The following is a 27,757-nucleotide window of genomic DNA, read 5'->3' on the forward strand; positions in this document are numbered from 1 at the left end:
CAACAATACCTTATGATGCAGCGAACATATAGTGTGTAGTGGGGCGATCAATCTGCAGAGTGATGCCGACCGTTGTTAGCCGAGCAGCGGTCATGTACCAAGTAGTTTTATCTTGTGACTTCGGTTTTACATATCTTATGGAAAAGAATGACCATGAGAAATTTTTTTTAATGTTTTGTGACAATGATTTTATATCAGCCGGTCTGTCTCATGTATCTTTATATGGTTAATAAATGTTAATCTACATTCATGTCCGATGATGGCACCTTTAGTGTGTTGAAACCGGCTATCCAGTAAACAGTATTTAAGCGATCTTGGCTTTTGAATTATTTCTAGTACCTTATTAGGTTTTCTACTGCAGTTGTTCATGTTGTCAATTCTCCATTCTAATTAATTACGTCACAATGACATTGTATTGGACACCGATGCATCACAAGAAAAGGGGGGGGGGGCATTTGAATAAACCGGAGGAAATTAATTACACTGTCTTCTATAAATTTTATCTGTAGAAGAACACAACACGAATACGTAAACACTGACTGGCAGCTTAAACGCACTTGCAAATTTATCTAACAATTTTCTCGTAAACACATGGGGAAAAAATCGCAGTAATTTTCTCTGCAAGACATTATACTACCGCGTCTTGATATTTTTAAACATATAAAGCGCCCCACATCAATGTGATATTCACTACTAGAGATTTTTTGTACGTATCTATGAAAAGTAACTGGTCCTCCTTTCACGTACTTGTCTTTACATCCGTAGCAAAAACAATACTGCACTACGGCTGTTGTTACTATTAAACAGTGTAGAATGGCATGCAAAAACAGGTGAATAAGCGTAATATCACAGTTTCGATGTTACCACGAATTGCAGACAAGCAGCGACATCCCACCACCACGTGACTAGTCTGGTTTGATGTCGAGGACATGCGCAGTAGGCTGTGCTCACTCCATAGATATTTATACTCTATGAACTATATTTGCGAGAGACGTCTCCAAGGATTGAAGCAAAAATAAAGGAAGAACTGCAAACTAGGGAATTAATGTCTCGTTAACATTTCATTTATTTGTTGAAATAATGACTTGGTAGTCTTACACAAATGATTGCAAGAATTTTTTAGCATGCTTATAGCACAGAAATATTGGGAAAATTAATTTCATTCATTATAATCGATGTTTTTGGAAAGCCTACAACTGTGACATTCAAGATTTAAATAATGAAACCTGTGCATTTGTTTACATAACTTTTTTACGTTTGAATGTAGGATTTTCTACCTCTCTTGCACTGTACAGTATCTTTGTACGCATTTCACTCGCAGGCCTCTGGCCCTGGTACATGTAAGTTTTGAGCCTGTAGTGCGAGAGGACGCACTGCCCTCCCCTTATTTCCACTCGAACCTGTTATTCTGACACTTAGCGAGAAACGATGGATTCAACTCACAGCGGCATCTGCCAGGATGAGACATCCATCTGCTCGCTGCTCTGTCTCCAAGGTAACTCTTATTCTAACACATTAAACAATATGACAGTGCTTTCCTGGCTGCAGATTCTCTCAGCTAACTGCTACGTCCGTTCACTGCAGCCCCTCATTAATACCTGCCTGCCACGAACAAAGGGACAGGTAGGCGCTCACAAATGCAGTTACGAAGTTCCCGACAAGGAGCAACTGCTACTGGTCCTGTTTGCTATATTCGGCACTAGACACCAAAAGAAGTGACAAAAGTGAGTGACGAAATTCAAGAAGCATATAAATTCAAGAAGACAACTATAGTGCAAGAGAGACAGAAAATCACACATGCAGACATCACAAATAATACTTTTTTAAAAAAATGCAGTTGACAGTGAGAATAAATTCTTGAAACGTGTTGTGCCAAGAAAGAAAAAATGCTTTAGTCGTGCAGTTTTAGTTACCTATTTAAATCATATTGCCAAATTGTACAAGTACACCTTTTCCAGCACCAACCGACAAAATCTAATAGGGTACTCGCTAGTACTTGTTCGCTTGTTGCTGCTCTACCTGTTGCATAGACTAATAGGGCTATTCCCTTATGTTGGCGACCCAAAGACTGCGTTTTATTGACAGAACGCTTAGACGATGCAATACATGTACTAAAGAGACTGCCTGCACTACGCTCGTCAGACCTCTTTTGGAGTACTGCTACACGGTGTGGGATCCTTACCAAATAGGTTTAACGGAGTACTTCGTGAAAGTTCAAAGAAGGCAGCACGTTTTGTATCATCGAGAAATAGACAAGAGAGATCCAAGGACATGATACAGGATTTGGGGTTGACATCATTAAAACGAAGGCGTTTTTTGTTACGGTGGAATCTTCTCAAAAAATTTCAATCACCATCTTTCTCCTCCTAATGCGAAGATATTTTGTTAACGCCGACCTACATAGGCAGAAACCATCATCATAATAAAATAAGGGAAATTAGAGATCGCATGTAAAGGTATAGGTGTCTGTTTTTTTCCGAGCGCTATTCGAGAGTGGAATAATAGAGATTTTTTTTATTTTATTGAAACTGAAACTCCTCCAGCTGTATTTAAGATTTCATATTTATTTGGTTACTACATTCGACGTTGCGTCAATGTCATCTTCAGGCCCGTACACTTTGATGATATCAATTGTGTGTGGCTGAGTACTAGAAGTCCGTGGTGAGACCAATACGTGGAGCACGTATTGGTGAAATCATAAATACATCTGGATGAGTTTCATTTTCAATAAAAAAAATTATACCAGCTGATGTCCAACAATCATCCAGTTTAAATATGGATGTACGAAGATTAATAGAGAGTTAGTGAGAAGATTGTTCAATGAACCCTCTGCCAAGTGTATTTGTAGAGAAGCCATGTAGATGTAGATGGATCCTTTGCGTCCGGGTCTGTTCTCTGTGTAGTTTGCTTGCGTCCGCGAGACTTTTTTTGTGTATTATTTACGTCATCGAGACTCTCTTCCTTGTGTTACTTGCGTCATAGTGACTTTCTTTCATGTGTTACTTTCGTCATCGGGACTTTTGCTGTGTGTTTTCGTGCGTGTTCGCCGTCACTTCCGCCGCCACTGCCGCCGCTGTCGGCGACGTCATCCGTCCCTCATACACAAACCACCCCCTCGCAGCCGCCGCAGCCGTCGTTGCCGCCACTTTCATTTGTTTGTCGCCGCAACCGCTTCCGTACCTGTCACATCGGAGACATTCTCATTGTTCACAGTTACACCACAGCTCATTACCGTCGTCTCAGCGCCTCTTTGGTGATCGCTCAACCAAGTCTACGCCACTTATTACTGTCCCCGTCATGAATCATACCCCTCCTTTCCCTGCTTCCATTACCACAACATGGAACACATCCTCTAACCTACTACCTACATCTGTCCTTCCTTACCCATAGTATCCTCTGCGAACCACAGCAGTCACATACACATCTCTGTCTCTGTCTCCAGGTCCCTCTATCTTTTATCTTTCAGCTATAACTCATCATGCACCATATATACCACTGCCGCATGCAACACAACCTGTGAGCATTCCAAAGATGACCTGCACACTCTTGGTAACCCTCAACACACCAACACGCAACCCCCCCCCCCCCTCCCCACTCCTCCAACACTACAACAGTCCTTTCCTCCAACAGCCCTTAAGAACCCACAAAACGTCAAAACTCCGACGACTGTCCCACTCTTACAGTAAGAAAGTACCTCAAAACTGGCCTTGATGACACTCAGAAAATGGACACAGATCCTCTTCCTCAAACATCTTCCTTTACCATTCACGCCTTCATCCTCTCCAAACCAGCCCCAAAATTCCTCAAACCCAAATCCTCACCCTCGAAATCAAAAAATACCAACCAAGTCTTCACATACAACAAATAAGCCCAAGAAAAGATTCCATATTATTTAAGTTCCTGAACCCTCAACTTCAATAATGACCTCTTCAAACTTCCTTGCATTACATTTGGTCCTAAAGCCTCCTTAACACGTCTTACCATAATACTCAACGTCAAACAACTTCAACCTCCCTGCCGTCCTCCAAACCTCACAGCCAAGGTCAACTTTGAGATCTCAGATGAGGAAGTGGAATCCAAAGTGAACAAAACCTGAATTTAGAATTTTAAAAAACCCTTTAGATCAATAATGATCATGGTCCCACTTACCTCGCCTGTGTTTTTACTGAATCTACCTCATCCATAGACCTTCTCTTTAAAGAGAATGTCCTGATATACTACCACCATCAGAATTCTGAACCTTCAAACTCCCTTCCTCAGTCCTACTGCTGTAAAAATTGTCTTCATTACAATGATCACATAATTGTAGATTGTAAAAACCCATCCATTTGTTAACACTGCAAAGATGAGGTTAGTTTAATTGAACAATTCCTTGATCTTGCTTCCCCTCATACCTGTAACACGTGCAATGACTCCCACTCCACTTATTCAGCGGAATGCAAAGTCAAGCCTCAACCAACCGAACCTGCACTTACTGTTCCAGGTGTCACAACAATTCCCTCCACCCAAACCTCACTGCTGAGGACATCATCAGATTCGTGACAATCGTCCTCCACAACATTCATCGATTTCAACAGCGACACACCCTTCAACAAATCTCCCTTGCTGCCAACTCAGTAACCAAGCTAAATACTCCCACAACCATGTATAATTCCTCTTCACCAACTTTGACACCCTAGTCTAAGCCCTGTACAGCCCTCAACCAGACACACAACTCTTGGCTCTTACAATGGCACTTACTATCCGCCAGTAAAAATCTTTTAATGCATATACTGTCCCAACGCAATGTCCGTACTATCATCCCTAATGGAACATTGCTCAAACCCCTTCACACCATCTGAACCTCTCCTTGTCTGTATATCTACCACTGCACAGATAACCTCCTTCCCCTGGCCAGATGTGGCATTGCTGTTGGCCACAACAAGAATATCCCTGTTTGGTTACAACCCTTACCAAAACTTCAACTGAGCACCTTATCCTTATTCTCTTCTTCCAAACCCTAATTATTACCTGTGCCACCATCTACATCTGACCTGATCATTGCATACCCTATGGCTTCATCACCCACATAGTCCTTACCTTTTCCAGCCATATTATTGCCGCTGTCCTCAACATTCATAGTTGGTCCCCTGCTGAAGTCCAGCAGTGGTATCACTTTACATACTCCCTGTAAGGCGACATTGTTCCCATCTCACAGCACACACATCCTAGTTGCAACACTACCCCAGAGTCATCCTAGCAACGCTGCAGAAGTTCTTTATCCAGTTTGAGGTGACCATCTACCTGTATTCCTCACCAGTTTCTACATATGACTTCATCCCAGTGTCCACCATCCCAGTACCATCCAAGTTATCCAAGACTTCTTTGCCAACTGAAATGCCTACCAGCAATCCTTAGAAACCTAGATTGGGAGCCACCCTCTGACGTGCCAGCAACCTGATCCTTCCTCCACCAACATTCCTACCAAGACCATATATCCGCACCATCGTGTCATCCCCCCGCAAGCCCTACGCCTCTTCCAGGAAGCCCAACACTTGTCTGCCCCTTCTGCTCCTTCTTGCGGACTCGTGACTGGCATACATTCATACACCATTGAGAAATACAGAAACACTCAGGAATATACTCAGTGGCAAAAAAACGCTGGAATTGGCGCCAGACATGCATGAGATTCAACACTACACTCTCCGTTAATTCTTTCAAGTACTGGAAAGCATTCCATCAAGTCATTGGCAATAACCTCATACCTCACTACCCCCTCCTCCACAACAACCATCCATAACCTGACAACCAGAGTAAACCTGCCCACTTTGCTCCCTGTCTCTCTGATGTCTTCGCCATCCCTGATGATCTCCATTTTGATCACTTCCTGTTCCCTAACATCCATGAATACTCAAACTCGATTCCTCCATTCCTGGCTCCCAGTTTCCAGTACTTTCACAACATACCTTAAACAGAGTTAAATACGCCAGTCATATCACATGACATAAAACAAGTACTCCACAAAAAACGCACCACTTCCCTGTGTCATGACTCCATTAACTATCAACACCTCAAGGAATGCCCCCTTCTTTCTAGCCATCCTTGCAACCCTTAATACCTATGTCTTCTCCTCTCGTTACTAACCTCAATTATGAATACCACCAAGATACTAATGTTCCTCAAACTGCACGAATCTCAGCTGATACCTTCTCGTACCGTCTCATCTGTCTCACCTCAGTGTTAAGAGAGGTCTTAAAATCCGTTCTCTTCTTCTGCACCCATCAACACCTGTAATGATCTCCTTCCTGTTAACCAGTGTGGCTTCCATCCTAATTTCTCCTCTGACGACCAGCTCCTGCACCTCACCAATCTCCTCTCCATTTAAGTTCCTCTAAATAAGAAATTTTTGTCTCTCTCGACTTAGAGAAAGCCTACAACCATGTGTGGTATTCTGGTCTACTTTTCAAACTACAGACATACGCACTTCCAATTAACTGTGAGTGCCTTATTCCATCTGCCTACGATAATCTCCCATCCTTAGTCAGTGTTAACTATACAAATTCCTGTAACCTTCCATCACACTGCAGGACTGCCTCAGGGCTCTGTTGTCTCTCCTCTCCTCTATCTCCTCCGCACTGCTGATATGCTCAAATCACCTCGACAATCCACCTCGTTCAGTATGGTGATGACACCGCCTCCATCGCTCTATATACTACACTCCATAAATCACAATGATCCCTCAAACTCCACCTCAATCTCCTTGTGTAAAAAATGGCACCTACAGATCAACCCCACCAAGACCCAGGCAATATACAAGATGAACTAACCCACATTCCGCCTCCCTGACTTTTACCTTACCGTTTATGACTGTCCTACCCAGTTAACGAATATACTAAAATATCTAGGACTATCCTTAACTGCAACTAATGTGGGAACCTTACCTACTAACCACCTAACAAAAAGTGTTGTTAAGGCACATGGAATAGCTTGACGGTTAGAATACTGCTGGTCCGTACGTGGCGAAGTTCCTCAGGCCCATGAAATGGGGAAAGAAATATATTTTAAGTAAAGTTCTGGACTTCCCATAATCTTCCGGTTCTCATTTCCTTTAATTATATACTATCAGATTTTTATTTATTTTGCATTTAGAGGTGTTTTTGTAAGAGTGTGACACTTTTCCATATTCATGTAATGCAAATGCTGCTGTAAGAGTTTACAGAAACAATTATCACATGAAATCTGAGGCCAGTTAGAAATTTTGAAGTTAGATCTAGATTCAGCGGACAACTGTGTTCTAGAAACAGTGTCTATTGTTCTTGTAACTGAAAAAAAGATTTTTCTGTTGATGGCAGTAATCAGCCTTTGCTGGCCAAATACTAGCTATGAAAATTCCTTGAACCTCCTCCGAGTGGGGCCCCACTACACAGGCGTGAATTGGCAGCTTGGACGACGGAGAAGAGTATTCTGTGACCATAATAATGTACTGTAATCGACATCATTGAAACTAAATAAAGGGCTCTGTTTGGAATTACTGAGTACGTACACTCATCTAGCGATGTTGTGCAGTATTGGGCGTAATTAATGTTGCAGGAAATCTGTGGATGTCGTACTACGCCAAAACTTTTAGTTTATTGTGACACGCAACTACGTCATAAAATGTTGACCCGTAGGTTTATTTGGGGGAAGAGACCAAACAGCGAGGTTATCGGTCTCATAGAGATTAAGGAAGGATGGGGAAGGAAGTCGGCCGTGCCCTTTCAAAGGAACCATACCGGCATTTGCCTGGAGCGATTTAGGAAAATCACGGAAAACCTAAATCAGGATGGCCGGACGCGGGATTGAACCGTCGTCCTTCTGAATGCGAGTCCCGTGTGCTAACCACTGCGCCACCTCGCTCGGTGTGGACCCGTAATTGAGACTGTTACAGAATACAGAGTAGACGTACTGCAGGCCAGCTCCATTACAGAGTATTCTGATTTGATCTCTGGCATACAGGAAAAATTATGGCTGGCCTTAAAGAATACTAAGAACGTGATTTTACACAACTGTGCAAAATATTCGAATCAAAATAGGATGTAAAGAAAGATAGCCAAAAATGCACAGTCCCCGATGAATTTGCAGTTTCTCAAAAAAACTGATTCGAATATCGGCTTCCAAAGAAGTCGCAATAGTGGCTCAATACTGCGCCACGAAATCGGCTTGCTGTTGGGTACCCATCATTGTTTTGATTAATAACTTGGTCTTTCAATGCCACGGCTATGTTAGTTACAGAAAGTTACGTTAAGATTCAACAGATTTTTGAATGCAAAACGAATAGTAATTCATATTTGTAATTATAACTTTTTATGTACATGATAACTATTTGACTTTATGTGTTATGTAAGGGGTTATGCCACAAACTAAAGCATTTGATAACACACATGACAATACATAAGCTCTTCAGTACATCAGTTGTACATGTGACGACATACGACAGGCACAGTCAAATATTTTAACTACCGTTTACCTTTTGTATTAATGTTAAAAATAATATTTTGTAACCACACTTCAGCTTCACAGAAATGCTGATTTCCAAAGTTGGGAACCACCTTCACTTTATAAAAAAATTTAAACCAGAGCAATAGCTAGTCAAGGGGAGTTGGGACACCCTATTCCGACAATGTTAAATTTAGTGATTTGGCTTCACAGTATTTCACTAATGTCTGTAGCCATTGACATGAAACTTTTACAGGACATTAAACTGTATCGTCTGCGTCTACTGAATTGTAATAATTGCATTTCAGCCACAGCTTTCGGAAAAACAATTTTTTAACTACACAGTTAAAATTTTGTGTAATTTTTTGTACGTTATCCTAAATAACTTTAACTATACATGGCATTATGTTTTTCTTTTAGTTCAGTAGACTCAGGATATGTGTGTTATTACTCCCTGAAAATTTAAATGCTCTACTCCGAGTGGTTTCTGAGATTTAGGGAAAAATGCAATAGAAAACCTAAATTTTCAGGAACGGCTTCTAAAGTTTCAAAAGACTGTAACGCACTTAATATATGCTTAATTTGTTATTTGTAGTCACTCAGAAGCATCCTGCACCATATTTTATACCATCCTCTTGATCTTTATCCAAGTCTTTTCTTCTTTTCTTCTTTCTGGACTCCTTAGTGGCCAACTGTGCTGCATACTCTGCTTTATCAATGCGAACCTTGTCCTTCCGTTCAAGTTCTCTGCTGCAGTTTGCTCCAGGATTAATTCCCATATGCCTGTAGCACGTTCACCGTACTAATGTTGCCATCATTAAAACCAATTAGATGAACACTGAGCCCGCACTTTAGTGTCTTCATTCCGACAAAAATATTTTTTGGTAAGCGAGTCCATATGATTATTGAACGACTCATTGAGATTTGGAGTCTGATCATGGAGACACTTCTTCAGTAATTCCGGATTTGCCAGGTCTCTGTAAATACACTACTGGCCATTAAAATTGCTACACCAAGAAGAAATGCAGTTGATAAAAGGGTATTCATTGGACAAATATATTATACTAGAACTGACATGTGATTACATTTTCACGCAATTTGGTGCATGGATCAGTACCCAGAACAAACACCTCTGGCAGTCATAACGGCCTTGACACGCCTGGGCATTGAGTCAAACAGAGCTTCGATGGCATGTACAGGTACAGCTGCCCATGCAGCTTCAACACGATACCACAGTTCATCAGGAGTAGTGACTGGCGTATTGTGACGAGCCAGTTGCTCGGCCACCATTGACCAGACGTTCTCAGTTGGTGAGAGATCTGGAGAATGTGCTGGCCAGGATAGCAGTCGGACATTTTCTATATCCAGAAAGGCCCGTACAGGACCTGCAACATGCGGTCGTGCATTATCCTGCTGAAATGTAGGGTTTCGTAGGGATCGAATGAAGGGTAGTGCCACGGGTTGTAACACATCTGAAATGTAACGTCCACTCTTCAAAGTGGCGTCAATGCGAACAAGAAGTGACCGAGACGCGTAACCAATGGCACCCCTTACCGTCTCGCCGGGACATAAGCCAGTATGGCGATGACGAATACACGCTTCCAAAGTGCGATCACCGGAATGTCGCCAAACACGGATGCGACTATCATGATGCTGTAAAGAGAACCTGGTTTCTTCCGAAAAAATGACGTTTTGCCAGTCGTGCACCCAGGTTCGTCGTTGACTATACCATCGCAGGCCCTCCTGTCTGTGATGCAGCGTCAAGGGTAACCGAGGGCCGTGGTCTCCGAGCTGATAGTTCATGCTGCTGCAAACGTCGCCGAACTGTTCGTGCAGATGGTTGTTGTCTTGCAGACGTCCCCATCTGTTAATTCAGTGATCGAGACGTGGCTGATCGATCCGTTACAGCCATGAGGATAAGGAGCCTGTCATCCCGACTGCTAGTGATACGAGGCCGTTGGGATCCAGCACGGCGTTCAGTATTACACTTGTGAACCCACCGATTCCATATTCTGCCAACAGTCATTGGATCTCGACCAACGCGAGCAGCAATGTCGTGATACGATAAACCGCAATCGCGATAGGCTACAATCCGGCCTTTATCAAAGTCGGAATCGTGATGGTACGCATTTCTCCTCCTTACACGAGTTATCACAACAACGTTTCAGCAGGGAACGCCGGTCAACTGCTGTTTGTGTTTGAGAAATCGGTTGGTAACTTTCCTCATGTCAGCACATTGTAGGTGTCGCCATCGGCGCCAACCTTGTGTGAATGCTCTGAAAAGCTTTTGCAGATCACAGCATCTTCTTCCTGTCGGTTAAATTTCGCGTCTGTAGCACGTCATCTTCGTGGTGTTGCAGTTTTAATGGCCAGTAGTGTAGGTTTTATGATATCCATAACTGCTGCGGAGATGGATTGTATATGGCTGTATGAACTGTTTGAGTACTGCGTATTGCGGTAATTGCACCATGAATCAGGTGCAGGAGGGCAAAGGTGATGTACTGGTTTTTCATCAGTTGACAGTCTGTGGAAGAAGCTAACCCATAATGCCTGCTTCATTTTCAACACATTCTTTAATTTTTAATGGACATCCGATAATGCTGCTGTAGTTCGTCAATCGTATTGTCTGTCAGAAAGTTTCTTATCTCTCAAACTTTGTTTCAACTTCCTCAACCTGGTGCTTATCCTCTCCTGGACATGACCAATATAAACTCGTAATTTAACCTTTATAAAACAGCAATCCACAGCCTTCTATATAAAACATTACCGATTTTATTAAATCTTGAAGTAATGCGCGTAAAATTTTAGCATTTTCAACCGGTGTAGATTACATTTAAAAAATAAAATAAAGTAATTCCCATGTGAGTTTACAAGTGATATATATGTCATTTTATTCGGAAAATTACAAATTTTATAGTGAGATAAAAATCCGAAACTGTGAAAAGTTTTTTCCGTTCTAACTCCTCTTAAAGCATTTATTAACAGTTACTTACCAAATATTTTGTGTCAAATATTTACGAAAACAGGAAATTTTGATGGCGAATGCATCAATGTGAGCGTACTGTCGTGCTGCTCAAACTACTGGAGCACAATTCTACCCTTGTCTCACGGAGACTTGTCCCGCTGGAAAAAAGCCGTCGCCGTCAGGAAAGTAACCAAGAATGAAGGGACACGAGTGGTCTGGAACTATGTTCACGTAGTACACAGCTGTTGTGGTGCGTTAGGTTACTACTACTGATCTAGTGGTAACCCGGGTGAATATCTCGCATAGCACGATACTGCCCTCACTGGCCGGCACAACCATCCACACTGTGGAACAATTATCCAGATACACCCGACCGGATGAAACGTTTCTATTGATCTACCCCAAATCTCTATGGGATTGTTACCACTACAGTAGTAACTGACGTTGTTGTTGGGTCAACACGCGAACACGTAAGGTCGTCTTCTGCGAAGCCCCGTGTTCAACAATGCGCGCTGGACGGTGTTCTCCGGAACAATGTACCAGCCGAACAGGGAGGGTGTCGACAGATCTGCCAAAGATCGCCACCTATCCTAATTTGCAGAGTGGGCATGCCTCCAAGCTTCGGTGAGCAATTCGGTGGCCGAACTTCCCCAGGTGGTTATTCTCGGCCAGCAATGCCGAACTATTTATTCATTCCATTTATCCCACGTATTGTCATTAGAATTGTTCCATATTCGTCTCTACTTCACGTACGTATATTCCTTACCGAGTTACGTGTCCACAGCGTCATGGCGAGGCATTAGAGTTGTGCTCTACTAAGACTACCTAAACATACTATTAGGTAGTTTTGGTACAGTACGAAAATGACATAGTAAATAATAGAATTACCGGTAGTATTGGTAGCATTGGTAGAGCAAAAAATATAAATGAATGCGTGAGAGGGGAACTGGAAGCCGACGACTTCCCCTTTATTTTTTTTTTTTTGTTTTGCACATAATCAGAACCACAGATTCATTATAACCACACATCGTTCAGTTTTAGTCCGTTGTGCACTGTATGTCCTTAAAAAAATATAAACTGCATTTTATATCCAAAAAAATTTGCCGCTCACTCAACTACTCCGCTTGCCTGTAACCAAAACAATTAGTTCTGATGCACAAAAAGAAAAAAAACTAAATAATTATTTATTTGAATGCATAGTGTCGGTTTCTTCGAAAGAACAGACACCACGCAGATGCAGCAGCTGTGAAACACTACATGTAAATCGAAGGGGGATCACTGCTATAAGCTGCATCGGTACATTAAGCGGAATTAACAGCGACGAGCGAAAATGTGTACCGGACCGGGGGATCGACCATGAGGCTTACCGAGACAGTCTGTGCAGTTGCGATAAAGCTGTGTCCCAGACGCCGCAGTGCTGCCGCACCTGCCTGGTAAATAGGAGATCCCCGGTTCGAGTCCCGATCTGGTGCACATTATCGCTCGTCGCCGCTGATTCCGTTTAATGTCCCGATGCAGTTGATATTAGTGATCCCCCTTCGATTTGCATACAATTAATTATTGTTGTTATACTTAGCTCCCTGGCACTAGAAAGTACAGGCCGTGGAGCTATTCCTGACAATGTTCTTTTTTCCAAAATTATTGGCAAGCCTTTCAGATTGGCTGCTGTCCAAAAAGCCGAAGTCTATATGGGACAACTAAAGCTATTTCCGGTGCTGCTCGATGCAATGCGAGGGGAGCCATCAGTAGCTTGCACCAGTGGCTCGGCGGCAAGGAACTCCTTGAGACCACATCTGATTCGACTGGTACCACAGCGCTTCGTGCAGTGCTCTTAGTGACTCAGCTGTTACACGACTCAAGAGCCACCCTCATGGCTTCAGTTTTCCCAGTACCTCTCTCCTACTTTCCTAACTTCACAGAAATTCTCGTTCACATGCCTTGCTAGATTAGCACTCCTGGAAGAAAAGTTCTGTACAGATAGGCCTGAGCCACGGCCCAAGTGTTGTTTCCATATTGACTCTTCCACTCTGTAGTGGAGTGTGCGCTGTTCCGAAATTTCCTGGTAGATTAAAACTGTGTGCCGAACCTTGTAACTGGCCGACAGAAGTGCAGGAGAGATTCTGTAACGTCAGGAAATTATAAGAGACCTGTTGGCACAAGTGAAACAATGAGTGCGCGATCAAGACAGTGTTGACAAAGGTCCAAGCATACGGAATAGGTTCTCACAAAGAATCTCTTGAGTCCGAGGTCGCAGATTCAATCTTTTTGTAGGAGTCATTTGAAAAAGTTATATTGACAGTTATCAAAGGAAAAATATTAGCCCCTAATGACTCACCATGTGCATCAGGAGACAGAAAATGAGTGTCGCGGAAGTCAAGATATCAACATCCTATGCGATTTATGTATTAAATTTGACAAAATGGACATCGTCAACATTCAATAAATGTTCAGAATAAATCATTAACTTGCAATACGAACGCCGAATGCAAAATGGCGCGTCACAGTGAGCACAAAGGTTCGCACCGTCAAGATGGAAGGCGAATTCCTTGGCAGCTACGAACCGAGCAGGACGTCCAGCTAATATCCACCCTTAAAGAATGCATATAGGATAATATTGGTGTCACGGGATTATGAGAACTGATGGATCGAGATAGCACACAATCGAGTGCGAAACAGTCTGTTATGAAACTGGCTATCCTTTCAGGCATGGCTGCAGATAGTGCGTTAATGTTTTATAGTCACGGAAACGAACATCCTGGCTCAATTTATCCACTGGTTCCAGGTGGTATGAATTACAATGTTACTCACGCATAGTTTGCTCTAAAGGAGTATGATTTTTATATCCAGAGCAGGAATCAAGGAAAAGCAAGTTATTTTTACCAGCTATTGGCCAAAAGCAGAGTTTAGACCATAGCTGTAGTTCTCTTACGCCTATTTTTCCATTCTTGTTTTGTATGACGTGAATACTCCATAATGTTCTTGCAAGATCACGTACACGAGAAAGAATCGAAAGGGGCAGAGCACCAACTTCTTGTAGCACAATAAATAACTTTCCAGCCAGTTTACCATCAAGGATAACAGTTGTTATAATTGTATACGAATGCGTTAAGGCATTAATATTACTTGATCTTCGTAAAACTCTCTAGGTACCTATAACTTCCAAGGCTCTTTTCATATGTATTTCTTCTTCAAATCCCGATTGGTCGTAATTGAAAAGTAATTCCTTACTGAACAGTTGAATAAGTTTGTTTAACTCGTACACAAATTTTCGGGCCGATTCTGCAGTTTTATGTGCACTTTCTTTGAAATTTCGTTGCCTTATGTCTTCCAGTTCTGTAGCATTGTTGAAGGTACTTTTCCTATGAAATTATTTTAATGGTTCAAATGGCTCTGAGCACTATGGGAATTAACATCTGTGGTCATCAGTCCCCTAGAACTTAGAACTACTAAAACCTAACTAACCTAAGGATATCACACACATCCATGCCCGAGGCAGGATTCGAACCTGCGACCGTAGCAGTAATTATTTTAATCTGTTTGGCACCCAACTTGATGTGCATAACGTAGTAGGTCGCTGTCAAGTACATCCCGTAAATTGTATCGCGCATCCTTGAAACGTGAAGACTCCCGTTTTTGTGACAAGTGTGAGCTTATACGACTTCACAGATTTCACTGACTCATTTTGCAGAAACGCTAATATTTCAACTACAACTAGTTTCTCATTCTAGAAAATGCCTTGGGTTCCTTTCTGACAAAATTCCAACTTCGCCAACTGTTGTTGTAGTTAGAATGCAATGTTTGCCTCGTTCATCGTCATTGCTCTGCTTTGTATCAACACCGGTAGCACTTTAGCACTGCTGTGAGTTACTCGTCAACAAAGCAGTTCACCTACGCTCCGTAGCCTCATGCTCTAGTCACCCTGGATACCTTGCATACCTTGGATACCTCCAGTCGAGCCCATGTTGCCATCAGCAGCCAGTATTGTGGCTGCTTCGTAGAGGTGTACAAATTCTTCTTCCAGCCCTCCTGCCTCTCAACGCAAACATTAAAGAATCTCAGTCTGCCGTAATTGAGACAAGAGTGCATGTATACTGAAACACAGTGGTTCAAACTGGTCGTCTTGGGTTTCTGAAAAACTGGCAAGCTGCAACGGGACCCGATCAGTCTTCTGCAACTGACAACAGGTTGCGCTATCAATCCACGTGTCTACGATATAGCCAGGTATATGTTTGAGTAGGCAGTCCCATTGCAGCTTGTTGTGGAGGTAAGTTCTTATGGGACCGAACTGCTGAGGTCAACGGTGCCTAGGCATAGACACTACTTAAACTAACTTACGCTAAGACGCACACGCACACGCCCGAGGCAGGGCTCGAACCTCCGACGGGGGGGAGGGGGGGGGGGGGGAGGGCGTGATCCGTGGCAAGGAGCCCTGTACCGCACGACTATTCGGCGCCGCATTCAATGCAGCTCATTTAACCGCAACAGTGGGGGCAGAAAGTGAACAAACCAAGCTTACAGACTGGGAAAAGTTTTCGTGTGTTTATGAGGTAGCTTCAAATAAATCAGTAGGTGTCTTGCAACGCAAATTGTGTAAAAAGCTACTAGACACTCATTCTGGAACTTAGAGTATTTTACATGTTTGTAAATTTGGCCAGCAATTTCCTCACTACAGAAATATTTTGAAAGAGGACGGAGACCTGTTGTGGTCTTCAGTCCTGAGACTGGTTTGATGCAGCTCTCCACGCTACTCTATCCTGTGCAAGCTTCTTCATCTCCCAGTACCCACTGCAGCCTACATCCTTCTGAATCTGCTTAGTGTATCCATCTCTTGGTCTCCCTCTACGATTTTTACCCTCCACGCTGCCCTCCTATACTAAATTGGTGATCCCTTGATGCCTCAGAACATGTCCTACCAACCGATTCCTTTTTCTGATCAAGTTGTGCCACAAACTTCTCTTCTCCCCAATCCTATTCAATACTTCCTCATTAGTTATGTGATCTAATCTTTTTAATCTTCAGCATTCTTCTGTAGCACCACATTTCAAAAGCCTCTATTCTGTTTTAGTCCAAACTACACTCCTGGAAATGGAAAAAAGAACACATTGACACCGGTGTGTCAGACCCACCATACTTGCTCCGGACACTGCGAGAGGGCTGTACAAGCAATGATCTCACGCACGGCACAGCGGACACACCAGGAACCGCGGTGTTGGCCGACGAATGGCGCTAGCTGCGCAGCATTTGTGCATCGCCGCCGTCAGTGTCAGCCAGTTTGCCGTGGCATACGGAGTTCCATCGCAGTCTTTAACACTGGTAGCATGCCGCGACAGCGTGGACGTGAACCATATGTGCAGTTGACGGACTTTGAGCGAGGGCGTATAGTGGGCATGCGGGAGGCCGGGTGGACGTACCGCCGAATTGCTCAACACGTGGGGCGTGAGGTCTCCACAGTACATCGATGTTGTCGCCAGTGGTCGGCGGAAGGTGCACGTGCCCGTCGACCTGGGACCGGACCGCAGCGACGCACGGATGCACGCCAAGACCGTAGGATCCTACGCAGTGCCTTAGGGGACCGCACCGCCACCTCCCAGCAAATTAGGGACACTGTTGCTCCGGGGGTATCGGCGAGGACCATTCGCAAACGTCTCCATGAAGCTGGGCTACGGTCCCGCACATCGTTAGGCCGTCTTCCGCTCACGCCCCAGCATCGTGCAGCCCGCCTCCAGTGGTGTCGCGACAGGCGTGAATGGAGGGACGAATGGAGACCTGTCGTCTTCAGCGATGAGAGTCGCTTCTCCCTTGGTGCCAATGATGGTCGTATGCGTGTTTGGCGCCGTGCAGGTGAGCGCCACAATCAGGACTGCATACGACCGAGGCACACAGGGCCAACACCCGGCATCATGGTGTGGGGAGCGATCTCCTACACTGGCCGTACACCTCTGGTGATCGCCGAGGGGACACTGAATAGTGCATGGTACATCCAAACCGTCATCGAACCCATCGTTCTACCATTCCTAGACCGGCAAGGAAACTTGCTGTTCCAACAGGCCAATGCACGTCCCCATGTATCCCGTGCCACCCAACGTGCTCTAGAAGGTGTAAGTCAACTACCCTGGCTAGCAAGATCTCCGGTTCTGTCCCCCATTGAGCATGTTTGGGACTGGATGAAGCGTCATCTCACGCGGTCTGCACGTCCAGCACGAACGCTGGTCCAACTGAGGCGCCAGATGGAAATGGCATGGCAAGCCGTTCCACAGGACTACATCCAGCATCTCTACGATCGTCTCCATGGGAGAATAGCAGCCTGTATTCCTGCGAAAGGTGCATATACACTGTACTAGTGCCGACATTGTGCATTCTCTGTTGCCTGTGTCTATGTGCCTGTGATTCTGTCAGTGTGATCATGTGATGTATCTGACGCCAGGAACGTGTCAATAAAGTTTCCCCTTCCTGGGACAATGAATTCACGGTGTTCTTATTTCAATTTCCAGGCGTGTATTTATAGTCCATGTTTCACTTCCATACATGGCTACACTAAATACAAATACTTTCAGAAATGACTTCCTGACATTTAAATCTATACTAGATGTTAACAAATTTCTCATCTTCGGAAACGCTTTCCTTGCCATTGCCAGTCTACATTTTATATCCACTCTACTTCGACCATCATTAGTTATTTTGCTCCTGAAATAGCAAACTTCCTTTACTAATTTAAGTGTCTCATTTCCTAATCTAATTCCCTCAGCATCACCTGACTTAATTCGACTACTTTCCATTATCCTCGTTTTGCTTTTGTTGATGTTCATCTTATACCCTCCTTTCAAGACACTGTCCATTCCGTTCAACTGCTCTTCCGAGTCCTTTGCTGTCTCTGACAGAAATACAATGTCATCGGCGGACCTCAAAGTTTTTATTTCTTCTCCATGGATTTTAATACTACTCCATTTTTTTCTTTTGTTTCCTTTATTGCTTGCTCAATATACAGATAGAATAACATCGGGGATAGGCTACAACCGTGTCTCACTCCCTTCCCAACCAGTGCTTCCCTTTCATACCCCTCGACTCGTATGACTGCCATCTGGTTTCTGTACAAATTATAAATAGCCTTTCGCTCCCTGTATTTTACCCCTGACACCTTCAGAATTTGAAAGTATTCCAATCAACATTGTCAAAAGTTTTCTCTAAGTCTACAAATGCTAGAAACGTAGGTTTGCCTTTCCTTAATCTTTCTTCTACGATAAGTCGTAGGGTCAGTATTGCCTCACGTTTTCCAACATTTCTTCGGAATCCAAACTGATCTTCCCGAAGTCGGCTTCTATCAGTTTTTCCATTCGTCTGTAAAGAGTTCGCGTTAGTATTTTGCAGCTGTGACTTATTAAACTGATAGTCAACACCTGCTTTCTTTGCGATTGGAATTATTATATTCTTCTTGAACTCTGAGGGTATTTCGCCTGTCTCATACATCATGCTCACCAGATGGTAGAGTTTTGTCACGACTGGTTCTTCCAAGCCTGTCAGTAGTTCTAATGAAAAGCTATCTACTCCGGGGGCCTTGTTTCGACTCAGGTCTTTCAGTGCTCTGTCAAACTCTTCACGCAGTATCGTATCTCCAATTTCATCTTCATCTACATCCTTTTCCATTTCCACAATATTGTCCTCAAGTACATCGCCCCTGTATAGACTATATACTCCTTCAACCTTTCTGCTTTCCTTTCTTTGCTTAGAACTGGGTTTCCATCAAAGCTCTTGATATTCATGCCAGTGGTTCTGCTTTCTCCAAAGGTCTCTTCCAAAGGTCTCTTTAATTTTCCTGTAGGCAGTATCTATCTTACCTCTAATGAGATAAGCCTCTACATCCTTACATTTGTCCTCTATCCATCCCTGCTTAGCCATTTTTCACTTCCAGTCGATCTCATGTTTGAGCCGTTTGCATATCTTTTTGCCTGCTTCACTTGCTGCATTGTTGTATTTTCTCCTTACATCAATTAAATTCAGTATCTCTTCCGTTACCCAAGGATTTCTACTAGCCCTCGTTTTTTTACCTACTTGATCCTCTGCTGCCTTCACTATTTCATTCCTCAAAGCTACCCATTCTTCTTCTACTGTATTTCTTTCCCCCATTCCTGTCAGTTGTTCCCTTATGCACTCCCTGAAACTCTGTACAACCTCTGGTTTAGTCAGTTTATGCAGATCCCATCTTCTAAAATTCCCACTTTTTTGCAGTTTCTTCAGTTTTAATCTACAGGTCATAACCAATAGATTGTGGTCAGAGTCCACATCTGCCCCTGGAAATGTCTTACAATTTAAAACCTGGTTCCTAAATCTCTGTCTTACCATTATATAATCTGATACCTTTTAGTATCTCCAGGGTTATTCTATGTATACAACCTTCTTTCATGATTCTTGAACCAATTGTTAGATATGAGTAAGTTATGCTGTGCGCAAAATTCTACCAGCCGGCTTCCTCTTTCATTTCTTAGTCCCATTCCATATAGACCTACAATGTTTCCTTCTCTTCCTTTTCCTACTCCCAAATTCCAGTCACCCATGACTATTAAATTTTCGTCTCCCTTCACTACCTGAATAATTTCTTTTATCTCATCATACATTTCATTAATTTCTTCGTCATCTGCGGAGCTAGTTGGCAATAAACATTTACTACAGCAGTAGGCGTGGGCTTCGTGTCTATCTTGGCCACAATAATGAGTTCACTATGCTGTTTGTAGTAGCTTACCCTGGTTCTTAAATCTCTGTCTTACCATTACATAATCTATCTGATTCCTTCTAGTATCTCCAGGATTCTTCCACGTATATAACATTCTTTTATGATTCTTGAACCAAGTGTTAGCTATAATTAAGTTATGCTCTGTGCAAAATTCCACCAGGCGGCTTCCTCTTTCGTTTCTTACACCCAATCCATATTCACCTACTACGTTTCCTTCTCTCCCTTTTCCTACTGACGAATTCCAGTCACCCATGACTATTAAATTTTCATCTCCCTTCACTACCTGAATATTTTTTTTTTATCTCATCATACATTTCTTTAGTTTCTTCATCTGCAGAGCTAGTTGGCATATAAACTTGTAAGTGTGGGCTTCGTGTATCTTGGCCACAATAATGCATTCGCTGTGCTGTTTGTAGTAGCTTACCCGCATTCCTATTGCTTTATTCATTATTAAACCTAGTCCTGCATTACCCCATTTGATTTTGAATTTATAACCCTGTATTCACCTGACCAAAAGTCTTGTTCCTCCTGCCACCGAACTTTACTAATTCCCACTGTATCTAACTTTAATCTATCCATATTCATATCAGCGCACACTCCGCTGCAGAGTGAAAATCTCATTCTGGAAATATCCATTTCACTTTTTTAAATTTTCTAACCTGCCTGCCGGATTAAGGGATCTGACATTCCACGCTCCGATCCGTAGAACGCCAGTTTTCTTTCTCCTGACAACGATGTCCTCTTGAGTAGTCCCCGCCCGGAGATCCGAATGGGGGACTATTTTACTTCCGGAATATTTTACCCAAGAGGACACCATCATCATTTAATCATACAGTAAAGCTGCATGCCCTCGGGAAAAATTACGGAAGTAGTTTCCCCTTGCTTTCAGCCGTTTGCAGTACCAGAACAGTAGGGCCATTTTGGTTAGTGTTACAAGGCCAGATCAATCATTTAGATTGTGGCCCCTGCAACTACTGAAAAGGCTGCTGCCCCTCTTCAGGAACCATACGTTTGTCTGGCCTCTCAACAGATACCCCTCCGTTGTGGTTGCACCTACGGTACGGCTATCTGTGTTGTTGAGGCACGCAAGCCTCCCCACTAACGGCAAGATCCATGGTTCATGGAGGGGGGGAGGACGAAGACCTAGTGACTGACAATTGTGTGAAAATATAGCTTTCTAAATATACGGCAAACAGTGATGAAAGAGGGAAGCATATGGCTCAGTCGATATTAAAAACTACGTTCAGGTGGTATGCAATGTAGTGCGAAGAGAGTTTCGTATGAAAAGAATGCTTCGACTTTTAGACATGTACTTTTTAGATTGACATTATATGAAGAACAATCTTCGTTATTTCTAAAATGCATTTCGGGTATTTAGAATAAATTACTCATGTTTTGGCCACTTAGGATGAATTCAGCAAACCAGCAATATGCACCGTGGAAAAATTATTTAACATTGGTGTAACTGGGTTTATGTTAGGTTGAAACACGCTAAGGTTACAGAAACGACACATCGAAAACCGTAGTTTGGCTGGCGTTGTAGTATAACAGTCATCTTCAAGTTTTTAAGTGCAAAGGATCTCGATTTTCAGTGATGGTTCTGCATATTACAGAATGCATACATTAGAGGAGCCCTGATGATGGTTCTAAATGAGGATAACCGGTGGTCTTCTAGTTGAAAATGGGTGAAGTTGCAGAGAAAAATGTTCCTACCTAAATAATTAAATAAGCCTGAAATACAACTAAATGGAAAAAGGTAAACTAAAATCCACAATTTTCTGGGCTACAATGACCCAAAATGAATACATATTATATTGGGCCTCGTCTTGCGATACGCCGGTAGAAAATTCTTCCGAACTCTACTCATAATACTACAGTTAAAACGTAAGGAATAATTCGCTACGTAGCCCAGCACTGCGGGAAAACTGGCGGGCAGACAGGCTGGCAAGCACGACTTCCTTAGCCTGCTTGGGCTGAGCGTAGCTTGGCTTGGATTACGGTAAAGTAGCCTGCCCGCTCGACTGGAAACGCGCGGCAGCTTGCCTGCCTGGCTAACAGGCGAGTATGGTCAGGCTAAAAGCGGGATGTGTATACCTCTGTTGCATGGTAGACAATGTGTGGGACGTCGAATGCCGTAAACGCCACTGGCGTTCCTTGTCATATATGAGAGTCGATCGAACAATTCTTAAGTGATCGAGCCCATTATCTGCGACCGTTTTCTGATGATGCTGGAAGTTTATGTGGATGAGTAGGACAAACAATGTTCGAATACACACGTTTATTCAATACCTACGAATAACATTACCAAGCGAAGTGAAAAGAAAATTGGTAGTAGGGAACGAGAATGATTTCGGTTTACTGGGATAATTCTAGGAAAGTGTCTTCTTTCTACTTTTTTAGCATATGTGTCCTACCGCGCGTTTCAACTGGTAGTTCTCCTTCTCCTGTTCTCAGTATTTTCCTTGATGTGTTTGTATGTTGGTCCTCTTCTGATGTCATCCACCATAAACATGCTTTGTGGTTTCAATCACAAGTAACAAAGCGTACGCATATTTAAACATGAAATACAATGGTGTAAAATTTTGTTGTAGTTACCTGACACTGACACAGCAGAGACAGCGATGTGCTATTTCAATGAATTCTGTTTTTTTGCATCATATTTATTACGCAACATCGCATATATTCTGATCTGAGGATGACTGGAAACGATCGAAACTAGTTACATTTTTTTCCTATAGGCGATCATGCCTAACAAAAATTTTCGAAAAAATAAAAGTTTGGCGTCTGACGGGGATTCAAACACAGCACCTAGCCCTATTGATAACTTAGTACAATCAAATGTTGGATGTTGACATTTTTCACGAGTAGCGAGGTGATTGGATCTGGAATGACGAGACAAAAACGTTCTGTTTTACCGGGATTCGAACGCAGAACCTATCGTAGTAATTTTCCAGTCATGAATAGACGTTAAATATCGGGTTATTTCCACCAATAGCGGGATGCGCACATGCAAGTAACGAAGCGAAAAGTTCTGTGCTGACTCGACTGAACGCAGTCCATATCATTCAATGCATACATTGTTTTTTATGTTTTGCTGTATCTGTCTTCAATGTTACATCTAAAATGTGAGCTTAGTATTTTACTATTTTATCATTTCTATTACTTAGTTACATGCTCCAGGGATCTTTTGCACGATAGATCGTAATGATGTGGAACGAATCATTTACATTCACGTCGCAAATCCTGAACATTTGTAAGGTTCTTTTTTTTCTTTTCTTTTCTTTTTACAAAAAGAAAAAAGATATGTTCAGATGTGAGATATTAATTCGTATTCACCATATTTTACACATTACAGTAATAGAATTTCTTCTATGGAATAGAAGGAGTTGCCAAGGAGAAATTTTTTTAAGTTTGTTATCAAATTTTACATTTCTGTCTTTCAGACATTTTATGTCACTGGGTAAGAAACCAAAAAAAAATTTGTTGCACCACTGTGCACCCCTTTTTGTGCTAAAAACAACCTTAATGTGCAGTAATGAATGTCATTTTTCCTTCCGGTATTGTAATAAAGCACTCAATTGTGCCTTTTGAGCTGTAGTGGATTATGTACAACGAATTTCATGAAGAAATAAATATACTCTGAAGCAATAGTCGCAATGAGCAACTCCTTAAACAGATGTCTACAAGATAATCGTGGGTGAGCACATTTTTACAGCACGTTTTTTTGCAATGAGGACTTTCTTAAAGTTGAGTTACCCCAGAACATTATTCTATACGCCATTATTTAATGAAAAATACTCAAAATGCATCAACTTACTGATTTTTCTCTCCCCAAGATTTGCAGTGATTCTAAGCACAAATGTCGCAGAACTAAGTCGTTTTAGGAGCTCCAAAATGAGTGTTTTTTCCAATTTAAATTGTCATCAATATGGACCTGTAAAAATTTTGAAGTTTACACCTTATTTATTATTTGCTCATTATGTATTATACCTATCATTGATGTAATACCTCTAGATGTGCAGAACTGAGCATCTTCTGTCTTTTGAAAATTGAGGGTCAATCATACTTTTAAGCGCTTTGTTTGCCATTGCTTCTGTTTCTGTATGTATGCGGGGATTAATTACAATACTAGTGTCATCTACAAAAAGAACTAATTCTGCTTGTTATACACTAGACGGAAGATCTTTTACATATACGAGGAACCAGAATTATGAGCCTGGACTAGATTGTATCAATAAGTACAACTTTCTGCTACTTTTGGTTAGGTACGACATTATCCACTGGTTGACAATGCCATCAGCCCCATAAAACATCAATTTATCTAGGAGAATACTGTGATTCACACAGTCAAATGGCTTGGAGAGGTCGCAGAAAACAACCTGCGCTATTTTGTTATTTAATGCTTGTAAAATCTGATGAGTGAACGTGTAAATGACATTCTCAGAAGAGCAACCCTTCTGAAACCCAAACTGTGATTTGCTAAGGATACTGTTGTTAAGATGAGACACTATTCTAGAATACATCATCTTCTAAAAAAAAAAATTGGAGAATGATGTCAGCAGTACTATGCGCGTCTCACAGAACTGTTGTCGGTCAGCGTCTGGCAGTCAAACATCTGGAAATCTATGGTGAGTCGAGGGCAAGCATCAAACTACATTATAACTAAGCTGATTATCGAAATCGAGTTTCGTATCAGTATATGGAAAGAGAATGTAAAAGTAAATTCAACAGCGTTGTTTACATGTCTTTCAGATGGTTCAAATGGCACTAAGCACTATGGGACTTAACATCTGAGGTCATCAGTCCCCTTGACTTAGAACTACTTAAAACTAACTAACCTAAGGACATGACACATCCATGCCCGAGGCAGGATTCGAACCTGCGACCGTAGCAGCGTGGTGGTTCCGGACTGAAGTGCCTAGAACCGCTCGGCCACAGTGGCCGGCTACATGTCTTTAACAACTGTTTATAACATGAAGTAATCATAGTAAGAAGATTTGTGAAGGTCATTAACCAGGAGACTTATACTTTAAACACGTCAGAAATGCTTCATATTGTTGGAAGAACGAGTACTTCAAGAATTAAAAGGCTGTCGAAGTATTTTGGCAAATACTTAAAATTTAAACTCTTACTCTCAGTCGGAGATATGTCCTGTGCCTCTCGAGTAAGGCGTCCAGTTCCTAAACAAATGAGCCATATCACTCGGTAACACTTAACAGGTGTGTCTGACTTTCAGGATGGAGCCTGCGGCAGGCAAAAATTTTTTCAAAATGTTTGGAATGTTTATTTTACATTCTCCACGTGTTTACTGCTGTTAAACATTCCTTGTTACATACACCAACTCTACCTCTTGCAACTTGCTTTGTAAGTTTTTGCCCGCTTCATTAGTGAAATGCTTGGTCTAAAAGAAAAAAAAAATTCCAACAATATAAGTACGAGTTATTATTAAACTACTAAATCGCACGATTGTTTAGTTCCAAAACATAACACCACACTAACGTAAGGACGCGGTGGTCTCGCGGTTCTTGACCACAGCAGTTGAGTCCCATAGTGCTCAGAGGCATTTGAACCATATATATATATATATATATATATATATATATATATATATATATATATATATATATATATATATATAGTAGAGAACCTGTACTGCTGAACATGAACATACGAGAGCATTAAAATTCTACATTTGTTAAAAATGCTATACTGCAGAGATCCTTCAAAACAATTGTAGAGAAATTTTACAAATCGGTGCACTCTCTCAGATGGAATTCTTGATTCTGCAGCGGAGTGCACATGTTAAAATTGTGTTACGGACCGGTACTCGAATGTGGAACGTTACCGTTCGCGGGGTATGCTGTTGCCGAAACAGCTATCCAGATACACCATATTTACATTTACATTTACATTTACGTGTTCTGCTAGCCATTTTCCCTTTCCCGTTAGACTCGCAGAAAGAGCGAGAGAAAAACGACTGGCTATATGCCTCCGTGGGACCGCTAATTTCTCTTCTTCAACTCAAATGCGGAATACTGTTGATAAATTTTATACAAGCGATATTTGTGGATGACTGCAGAACGATTCTACTGCCGCCAACATACATTTCGCATAAGGACGGCGAAAACACGATAATTTAAATTTTGAATCTTTTCTCAAAATTACTCCTGACAAATACTTTCGTAATTTCTACAAGCGCTCTTAATTGTCGAAGCGCACGTCATTCCAGCGGTATGAAGTGCTACCGACCTGTTCGATGCATCACAGACGTGCTAGTTAATCACCTTCACAAACAGTCTTCCTATGTTTATTTTACGTCATTGACAATTACTAAACAAATGTACACAACACCAATCAGTTTCGGTTTTCATTCTCTTCAGATTTCTTGTTGAGACTAACCTTGTTTTCGATGGTATGATTAATTATAATGTATTAATATCAGTTTCGTAACAAATATCGGTAACCCAGAATGAGATTTTCACTCTGCAGCGGAGTGTGCGCTGATATGAAACTTCCTGGCAGATTAAAACTGTGTGCCAGACCGAGACTCGAACTCGGGAACTTGCCCGCGAAAGGCAAAGGTCCCGAGTTCGAGTCTCGGTCGGGCACACAGTTTTAATCTGCCAGGAAGTTTCAAACATCGGTAAGGTATATGGATTATAAATGGTCTCACAAATTCACTACTGGCAAAGATTAACATGATACATATACATCTCGATTGTTAAACCACAACTTGGAAGCACACTACTGAAGGCTAACTGCAAACTTTAAATGAAGAAGACGAGTAACCTAATGTGCGAACTGGTTGAATGCTTCCCCAATAATCACTAAAGATTTACACCTGTTGACTACCGGTCGCTGACCGTAAGAGCTTTGTGCAAGACGCCTGTGTAATGACGCACGTAGTACATAAATGGCAAAATAGTAAACTATTAACCTAGTACACGTTAGATATCAACACAAAAGTAAAAAATACAAGAAATTTAGGCAGTGAATATACTTAATACCAACATAAAAGACGAAAAAGTAAAACACACAAATAATTTTAGAAATGAATATACACTATGTGATTAAAAGTCTCCGCGCGACAAAAAAACGTACGTTTTTCATATTAGGTGCATTGTGCTGCCACCTGCTGCCAGATACTCCATATCAGCGACCTCATTAGTCATTAGACATCTTGAGATGGCAGAATGGGGTGCTCCGCGGAACTCGTGGACTTCGAATGTGGTCAGGTGATTGGGTGTGACTTGTGTCATACGTCTGTACGCGAGATTTCCGCACTCCTAAACATCCCCAGGTCCACTGTTTCCGATGTGATAGTGAAGTCGAAACGTGAAGGGACACGTACAGCGCAAAAGCGTACAGACCGACCTCGTCTGTTGACTGACAGAGAACGCCGATAGTTGAAGAGGATCGTAATGTGTAATAGGCAGACATCTATCCAGACCATCACACAGAAATTCCAATATACATCAGGATTCAAGGCAACTATTATGACAGTAAGGCGGAAGGCGAGAAAAGTTCGATTTCATAATCGAGCGGCTGCTCATAAGCCACACATCACGCCATTAAATTCCAAACGACGCCTCTCTTGGTGTAAGGAGCGTAAA

The sequence above is a fragment of the Schistocerca gregaria genome, chromosome 1 (assembly GCF_023897955.1).
Source record: "Schistocerca gregaria isolate iqSchGreg1 chromosome 1, iqSchGreg1.2, whole genome shotgun sequence".
NCBI classification, from domain to species: Eukaryota; Metazoa; Arthropoda; class Insecta; order Orthoptera; family Acrididae; genus Schistocerca; species Schistocerca gregaria.